General features: G+C 45.2%; 1 long non-coding RNA gene across 1 annotated transcript; it reads left to right on the forward strand.

Annotated features, from left to right (window-relative positions):
• The first annotated feature begins 1,524 nt into the window (after positions 1–1,524).
• Positions 1,525–4,991, forward strand: LOC121486488. Its single transcript, XR_005986646.1, has 3 exons — positions 1,525–1,655; positions 1,770–1,847; positions 4,611–4,991. It is a non-coding gene; the product is annotated as an uncharacterized LOC121486488 (long non-coding RNA).
• Positions 4,992–9,328: the final 4,337 nt, after the last annotated feature.

The raw sequence follows: 9,328 nt of genomic DNA on the forward strand, positions 1-9,328 counted from the left end.
CTATGAAGACAAACTACGCTGTTCTTTGGAGGAATATGGCCATTAGTCACCCAACACTACACTTGTGAACCCAAGTAATGCTAAGTCAAAACCCAATAAGACCCATACTTGGCATCATGAAGGCAGAAAAGCATATTACTTGCTGAAAATTTTTGTGGATTAAATTCACATTAATTCATCTTAAGTCCCATAATATCTTTTCTTGGATGTACTGAAAAGTGTTCGCCCATTGTGCCCCGGAGACTAGATTCATGCCTCTGCTGAAAGTTTCGGGAGGCTGACAAAAAGCTCGATCTATCTATTAGAAAGAGATGAGCGCAATCCTTTTCAAGAGAATAAGCAACACACAGGTCTTCAGGACTGTGTCCACTCATACTATGCCTATTTTGATGAGGAACTGAGTTCTTGACAGAAAAATAACTTTTATTTATATTACTTATATTAATGCATTTTGGATAGCTTATATATTAGTTCACTCAGGCTGCTATAAGAAAATACTGCAGTATGGCTTGAACAACAGACATTTATTTCTCATTGTTCTGGAGGCCAGATGTAAAAGGTCAAGGTGCTAGCAGATTTGGTTCTGGGTAAGAGCCCAATTCCTGACTTGCAGATGGTCACCCTCTTAATGTGTCTTCATGCAGCATGGAGAGTGAGAGAGAGTTAGAGAGAGTGAAAAAGAGAATAAGAGTGAGCTCTGGTCTGGCTCACTCTTCTTTTTCTTTAATTAAAAAAATTTTTTTTAAACATTTTATTTATTTATTCTTGAGAGACACACAGAGAGAGGCAGAGACACAGACGGAGGGAGAAGCAGGCTCCCTGCCAGGAGTCTTTTATGGGACTCAATCCTAGGACCCTGGGATCACACCCTAAACCAAACGCAGACACTGGACTGCTGAGCCACCCAGGCATTCCCTGGTTCACCCTTTTTATGAGGAGGACACCAATCCCACCCTCCCCCTTGGGTCCTCACCCTCATGATGTCATCTAAACCCAATCCCTTCCAATGGCCCCACCTCCAAATACCAACACATCAGGATCTAGGACCTCAACATATGAATGGGAAGGAGGCACAGACATTCAGACCACAACAACTCCCAATGGAAAGATAGAGTGTGAACTTACACTCCACAGAAGTTCTCAGAGCCCCCTGCAACAGTATTTATCCAATAAATACTCATTTATGCACCCACAAACACTCTTGGGCCACAACATTAGTTACTTCTCTCAGATACAAGGAACAGTGACTCACCCTTCTACTTAAAAATCACAGCTTCCCATTTGTCTTTCCATTAGAGTAAAACTCCTTCACATGGTTGACAAGAACATCTGAAATTTAGGTTTGTTACTTTCCCAAGCCAGCTTTCACCATCTCTCCTTGTTTTCTCTCCCGCAATTTAATGCCTCCTTTCGACTTTCTGGAATGTGCGACACTTCCCCTGGCTTGTACAGATTCCATCCTCCGCCTGCGCATAGCCATCAGCCATCTGGTTGACCTGCCAACTCCTCACCAAGCCAAGCCCAGCTCAACCACGGGACATTCAGAGATGGGACGGCACCTGTCTTGACCCTCGGGACCTGTGGACAGTCATGTGGAGGAGGCACGTTTTGAACTGGATGAAAGGACAAATAGAATTTCCATAGGAAGGGCTCATGTGAGTGTTTTGGGGGGTAGGGGTGCACACACAGGCATGTGAGGCCAGAAGGCAATCTTGGAAGTTCAAACACCTAAAACTTGTGCTGAAAATGGACAATCTTCTATTTTACAGGGTTCATGGGCAGCTAAACATCGATTTCCTTACAAAGAGGAATCAAGTCTAAATATTTTAAAGACTTTTTCATCAAAGGTAATTCTGAGGGCCTGCGAATCATGCCATCCTAGTGTTTGGGCTTCCTGTCTCTCACTCCAGTGTATGATTGGGAAACTTTACTGGATATCTTTCTTAGTAGTTTCCACAGAAGAGGAGGCCATACATCTCCCCATGCTCTACTGGAATAATTTTCAAATGTGTACTAAAAGTCTATGACATAGCAGATGATCATCTGGACTCTGTGCCAGATGTGTATGCTTGCCCGGATGCGTGTGTGTGTATGTGTGTGCACATGCGTGTGCTGGTCAGACTGAGTTGGGAGGGATATGTGGTGGGACAGGCCAAGTGAGCTGTGTTCCCAAACATGGGCAGTGCCTTGGTTCTGATAGTGACACCACAGTGGGATGCACTCCCCGGGAATGGCTTAAGCCAGGGTTCCCTTTCACCCACTGCCGACAGAGCATAAAAATATCTCCAGCAGGCATTTTTCCCAAATGGAGGGGAGGCAATGCACTTTCAGGCATTTTAAATAAAAGGAAGTCCCCTGGACGACGGGGAAGGGGGTGCTAGATTTCACTGCGGTTTATTTCCTAGGCTGTTGGGAAGGAAGAAAGTGCCTGGTGGCCTTTGGGAGACCTAGGGGGAAGGTCAAGATCTGACACCCCTGTTCAGGGAGAAAGGTTGAGCCAGGGAAGGTGAAGGTCTCCTTAGGCCAAGTTGATAATCCCCCTCCCCCACACCCCCTTCCTCCACCCCTCCCTCCACAGCTGGCTGTCCCCGCCCCCGCATGGCTACCACTTGGGACAGAACCCCAGGCCCACCCCACCCCAGCTCCTGCATCCTGCAACAGCTACTCGGGTGTGCTCATGCCTCCACCAGCCTTATTTTCAAGCCACCCAAAAATAACAACATTCGATATGAGGCCTGCGAAGGCTTTGGCTGGGGTCAAGTTTCCAAATTCTTGACTCAAGTATTGTAAATGAGAACTCCCTTTTTTTTTTTTTTTTTCCAGTCAGGCTATTTTTTGCCTCTTTCTTTTTTTTTTTTCTCAAGATGTTGGGAGAACCCCAACCCAGGAATCAGTGCTTAGTGGGTCACAGGGTATAAATAGTAGTGTTGAGACCATAACACAGGGCTCTTTGTACTATCATGCAACTAAACCTAAAAAAAAAAAAAAAAAAGAAAAAGAAAAAAAAGCTTCCAAACAGACCAGTTAACATACCAGCATGGGGCTCTGTGGGAGTGTGGCATTGCTGAGCACCAGCTACATTCTATATCTGTCCACTCCAGCATTCCACTACTGACATCTATTTAAAGCCTTCCCCATGTACACAGGATACCCTATTCATGAAATAGGTACTCAGAAAAAAAAAAAAATCATTCTGTATGTATTTTTTGTGCTGCTGATAGTTCATAAACACAAATTCAAGCCAATAAACTCAACACCGCAGGGGGAAACCCAAGCTCTGGGCTCACCTCCCCAGCCCCTAGCTCTGGAAAGCTAGCTCTTCTCTTCCGTAAAATGGGAACAAACATACCTGATCACTGAAAATTGGCTCTGCGTGACATGTGGTACAGCTTTGAAAATTAAGAGATTGAATCTGGGAACTTCTTTGCTTTGAGGCACTCCTTAAATATGAGATATTATCTTAATTAAACTAAATTCTCATCATGGGGTCAGCTCTTTGATGAAGTTAAGCGGGATGATCCAAAGTATCTATTAATTTGCTACCAGTCATTGTATTTGGAGACCCTGAGGGATCCTGAAAATTGATTAATTGTGACAGGCCTGATGGTATATTTCTGGATGATTATGGCAAGCCTTGGGTGGTATTACAAGGGATGCCAATTTTCATGTGACAGTGAAATTCATAGCTCTAACACGAGTACTATTATACCAGTAGAAGGGACCAGGCTGAGGGGCATATGACTTAGCAGCTGACAAGTGCAATAATTCTCAGAACTCTGTGGCTCAGAATGTGTGCTGGCTGCTAAGAACTGGGATTTTAGAAATAGAGAGTTCAGATTACAAGCCTACTGGGCAGAAACTTGGGTACTCGGGGGTGGGCCAAGGTTCTAGTCACTTAGTGTTCTATGTTTGAATTCTGAGCCTGTGAGCAAAAAAAAAAGTAAATAAATAAAAATCTTCTTTGACAAAGAGCCCCTCTCTTTTGCGAGCTCTCCCACAAGGTTTCTTGGGCAGGATTTACCTCTGGCTGCCATCCGTGATCCCACCTCCCCACCTTTTTAGTGAATGGTGTATGGGGTGGATAGGTGGGAGGATCAGGTGGGAGGTAACACTTTTGTTCCAGTTGTTGGAATAACCAGAAAATTAGCAGAAGAACAAACCCGTTGGGGGCCAAGTGGGGTTCCTCAGAGGTGACTCTCCATCTGTTAATGAGGTTTACTATTTCAGGGGCTGGTATTTGAGTCCAGTTGCCAGGGGAGAGAAGTAGAGAAGGGTCTAGCCAGCACGGTTTCCTCCTAGGGCTCACACAGAACATAGGTACAGCCACACTCCCATACCAGGGACCAAGAAGCACGCATTGAGTGCCTCCTAGGTAGTGGACACGGTGCCAACAAGGACTTTCCGTAGATCATCTCATTCAATGTGCACAGACTTCCTACGGGAATAGTGCTATTCTTATGCCCAGTTTACACATGGGAATAGAACCTTAGAAGAAAGTGTGTCCAAGATCACACAGTCAGTGACATTGTGCAGGCAGAAAGGGAACCCAGACTCCTTGCTAGCAAAACCTAGGCTTTTCTTGACTTGGCCAAACTTTTTCCTTTCCCCAGACCTCTCATGCACAGCACAATGCAGCCAGGACTCAGGATATCTCAGGGGTGATGTCAGAGGAACCTCGAAGAAGAAAGGTCACCATGCCATACAGACCCCAGGATAACTGTGGAGGAGAGGGCTCCTGGGTCCCCTCGATGCTCAGAGTGCTGGGCAGCCCTGCTGGACCCAATCAGGAACATCTGGGCCTAGAGAGGAAATTTTGAGGTGAGATTTCGGCTTATTCTCTGCACCATAGATTGATGAAAGGAAAACCTGCATTTCAGGACATGTGTGCACACCCACAAAATAGCATCTAACAGGATCCCAGGGGCACCTGGGTGGCTCAGCCAGTTGAGACTCTGATTTGGGCCCAGGTCCTGGTCTCGGCCCTAAGGGGGTTTCCCCTGCTGGCAGAGTCTACTTTTCCCTCTACTCCTCCCCCCGCACATGCACTCTTTCTCTCAAATGGATAAATAGAATATTTTAAAATAAACAAAATAAAAGGATCCCAATGAGTAAAGATGAAAACAAATTTGTTTTCTTTTGCTTGATGTCGCCCTCTAATTTAGATGGAAACTACTGGCAACCATGTGGTTCCACAGGGACTCGAACCCAGGAGCTTCTGTGTGTAAGGCAGATGTTGCTAACCACCACACCCTGGAACCTGAAAGGTGGCCTCTGCTTTAAAAAGCATAAACACCAGTCCCCTGTGTGCACGGTTTCACTTTCCCTACTTTATTACCTGTGGCTAATCAGTTGAGAAGTAAAAGATCCTCCTGACACCAAGTCAATAGCCTGATGCCAGGTCCCGATGCCACATCACTCAGGTCATTTCATCTCATCTTGTAGGCATTTTATCATCTCCCAACATCACAAGAAGTACAATAAGATATTCTGAGAAAGGGATCACATTCACATAACTTTTATTACAGTATATGCCTCTAGTTGTCCTATTTTATTATTATTTTTTTCATCTCTGCCTGATTGATAAATGAAATGCGTGTTTATCATAAGTATGTATGGATAGGAAAGAAAATATAGCATACACAGGGTTGGGTACTATCCCTGATTTCAGGCAGCCGTGCAGGTCTTAGAAGCCTCTCCTCGGATAAGGGGGGACTGCTGTATTCTGCATCTTACCTCCTACACTGGTTACACTGCTTGACTTCCTCAAGCTGTTGTGGTCACTGCCCTAGACTCTTATATGTTGAACTTTGAGACACAAACTTCTCACCCTAAATCATGCCACCCTCTGCTCCTGCCAAGAATTTCTGAAGGAAGATGGGCACTCTGAAATCTTCACCCACCTTCGAAGCCAGTTCAACACAGCATCCCCCAGGAAATACCCGAAGAGGCTATCTCGGATGCTTTCCTCGGATTGATTGCTCCTATTTTCAGAGCCCCCAGTCTACTCCTTTCTGCCTTCCCTGGTACCCCGAGAGCCTACCGAGCGCCCCGGAGCTGGCACAGCCCCTGGTGCACTAGGTGAGCGGGCCGCACTCCTTGAGTGGGGGTCACAGCGGCAGAGCTAGAGAAGGAGCAGGGCCTGGGCAGCGCGGGAGCAATCGGGGTGCTCAGCCCTCCCTGACATCTGGGCAGCCTTGTGCTTTGGTATCATCTCCTCGCATCCCTGACTAACCTCGGGGGCTGGAGAAGACAGGGCAGTTCTGATTTCTGCCCTGAGGCATGTCCCAGCTTCACATCAGGTCGGTCTGACTCTCTTATCTAGGCCTTTGTCATCCTCTGCCAGGACGAACCCGGCTCCAGGTTGCGGAAATGAGACTTATTCGCAGCCTTGGAGTCCTCTTCCACGCCCTCTTCTCACCCCTGCCCGAAATCAGATCCGTCTCTAAACCTTATCAACAAATCTCTTTGAAATTCTCTCCTAGCTCCTTCTCTGCAGCCATCCTGGGCCAGTTCCGCACAAGGGGAGTGACATAATGGCTTGTTGGTGGCCTTAACTCTGGAGCCCCTGGCTCTTCCCTTCTCCATCAGTATCAGGATCAGGACCGGCTTCCTCACTACCACTCCTGGACTCCTGGCACTTCCCTATGCTTGGGCTTCTGGGTCCTTGGAAGTCCTACCTTCACCCATTTAGTCAATCTCTATTCCCCATTACCCCCCAGTAATTAACCTGCAGTGATAGATGTCATAGGTTTTCCTTCTTGCTCCCAAAACACACAATGCCAATTTCTGCTCTGCCTGACATCCTCATGCCTCCCCTCTGCTGTGCCTCCTCTAAGGCCTCTCTGGTGTCCGTCTTCTGCATGAAACCCTCCTAGTCCCTTCCACCCTGCTTGGCCCATTCCCTTCTGTGAACTGCACACCCAGGGTGTGGACCATGCTGTTCTGCTCTGCACCTGCTTAGCTGCTGTCTTGGAGCAGATCCATAATTCAGTGTACATTGCTTGAAATTTCCAAATAGATTCTAAGTTCTTTGAGAATAGGGTGTGAATCTTGTTTATCTTGTGTCCCTCACTGTACCTTGGGAGGGAAGAACTTACAGAGGCTTGTGCGCAGGATTGACCTTCGCTCAGAAAAATTAGGAACATGTTAATTAAGAAGCAGGTGACATGTCTTATTTGGGGAAAAAGGGCTTGCCATGGGGATTTTGTTGGCCCTGACTGCTGCTGCTATTTATTTTCATTTCTGCTTGTTTTTTCTCCTTTTTCTTCCCCTTTGCCTTCATGTTCATCAACTCTCTCTCGTGGACCAGCCCTTTTACTGTAGACTATGAGACTGCTAGATCTTAAAAAATAAGTTGTTGTCAATCTAAAATCCTCAGTGCCTTAATGTATAGGATCCATATGATAAATGTTTGTCGAATGAATTAGTTCATGAAGCTTCTGGTACCTAGAATCCACAAAATCCCATCCCACCGAAGCCATGTACCTCCTTCTTTGTTCTTCACGCTTGAACACCTGCCTTGCAAGGTTTCAGCCTTAAAGCACTTTATCTATTGCTCTTCCCTGTTTTCCCTGCTTCCTTCCACCTCTGCTCTGTCCTACTCAATTTTCTTGTGTCTTCTTAAAAGGGACTATCTGGCTTTTAAAACCCCCTCTTATGAAATAAAGTTCCATAATTATTAATTATAATCATTGGACATGATCATGTTTACTATAGCAAGAGGCAATCCACAGAGATGAATCAGTGGGAAATATGCCATTTAGGAAATGACCTCTATACATCCTATGAAAAAAAATCCAACATATTAATTGGAGATGAGATTGTGGGTACATTTATTATTAGAAACTCCAAAGGATATATATATATATATATATATATATATATATATATATATACACACACACACATATATAAAGATATATATATTAAAGGATATATATATATATAAAATTAAAACATAACATTATATATATATATATAATGTTATGTTTTAATTTAGAATACATTTTTAAAATCACCCTTGCCTTCCGGATCGAAGCTGCAGAGTCAAGAAGTCAAGATGGGTGTGGTTACTGATCTCTTCCCTAAAACACTGCGTTGACTCTGAACACCACCTGGCACCTGCAAGGGGGCTGTCAGTGGACACTAAACAATAACGTCATACACCAGGATGTTGCACTTTGTTGCGCCGTACTGCCACCGCCACAGCAGGGCTAAGGACCCTACGGGAGTGCCCCCTGACAAGCCCAGGTAAAATTCTGGGAGAGGAAATGAGAAAGAGTCCATAGGACATTTAGCTCCATGCAGAGACATTACATATTTTAAAGCTAATAATTTATGTTTTCTTTGCAATAGCAATTCCATATTTTATTCAGCATAGCAATCATCACAATTGATTCATAAAAGCAAAATTGCCTAATCAATGGACTAGAAATACAGTCACTGTGATTATAAATTCTTTCCTCTTCTAATGATCCCCAGCTAATCATTTCAGCTCTTCTGGCTCGTTTTCCTGATTAAACCAGGAGAATAAAGACAACAGGAACATGTGACTCCTACATTAGCAAACTAAGCATGAAGAATGAGAATGAATCAGTGGGTAAGCAAAGGGTTTGGTGGGATTTGTTTAATCCATTCCGTGGCACATCTAAACTAATTTTCCCCGCACTGGCAGGGGCCCCCCAAAGTGTTATCTTTAAATGCTGAAAACCAATGGTAAGGGTAGAGAGGATTTAGAGTTAGAACGTCTGGATTTCAAAAGAGGCTTCACGGAGTAACTTTCAGCAAGTGGCGACTTTTCCTTGCCTCAGTGCTCTGTTCTGCCAAAGTGTTTCTGATGCTTTTGTTTCAAAGACCTCAGAGAGGCAAAAGGCTTTATAAATCACCCAGCACTGCATTAGTGTTCAGCAGAATAATTGTTTTTTTTTTTTCTGCACACCTTAAAAAGCTATGCCTGTTTACGTAGGCAGCATCCTTGTCTCATTCCAGCAACGTTTTCCTCCCCGTGTATCTCCCCCCAGCCCAGAATGATATCCAGGCAACTCTGCTGAGTTTTTTTTTTTCTGAAGTCTCAGGTCCAACTGGTGGCACTCTGTTTCATTCAACACCACATCGATGCATGTCTGCTCAAACGGTGGAAGATTCTCATCATCCAGTGACTGAAGGGAGTGCCAAGTGCACAGGGCCCAGCTGGGCTGGCCAACATGCACTCTCCATACACCGTAGGAGGAGAACGCTGCGCAGGAGGGATCGGTGGACTTTTCAGTCGGGGTGCAGCGCTACCCCTCCCCTGGCATTCCATGTGACATGCCTGTGCCAGTAATTACAG

Source organism: Vulpes lagopus, chromosome 3 (genome assembly GCF_018345385.1).
Source record: "Vulpes lagopus strain Blue_001 chromosome 3, ASM1834538v1, whole genome shotgun sequence".
NCBI lineage: Eukaryota > Metazoa > Chordata > Mammalia > Carnivora > Canidae > Vulpes > Vulpes lagopus.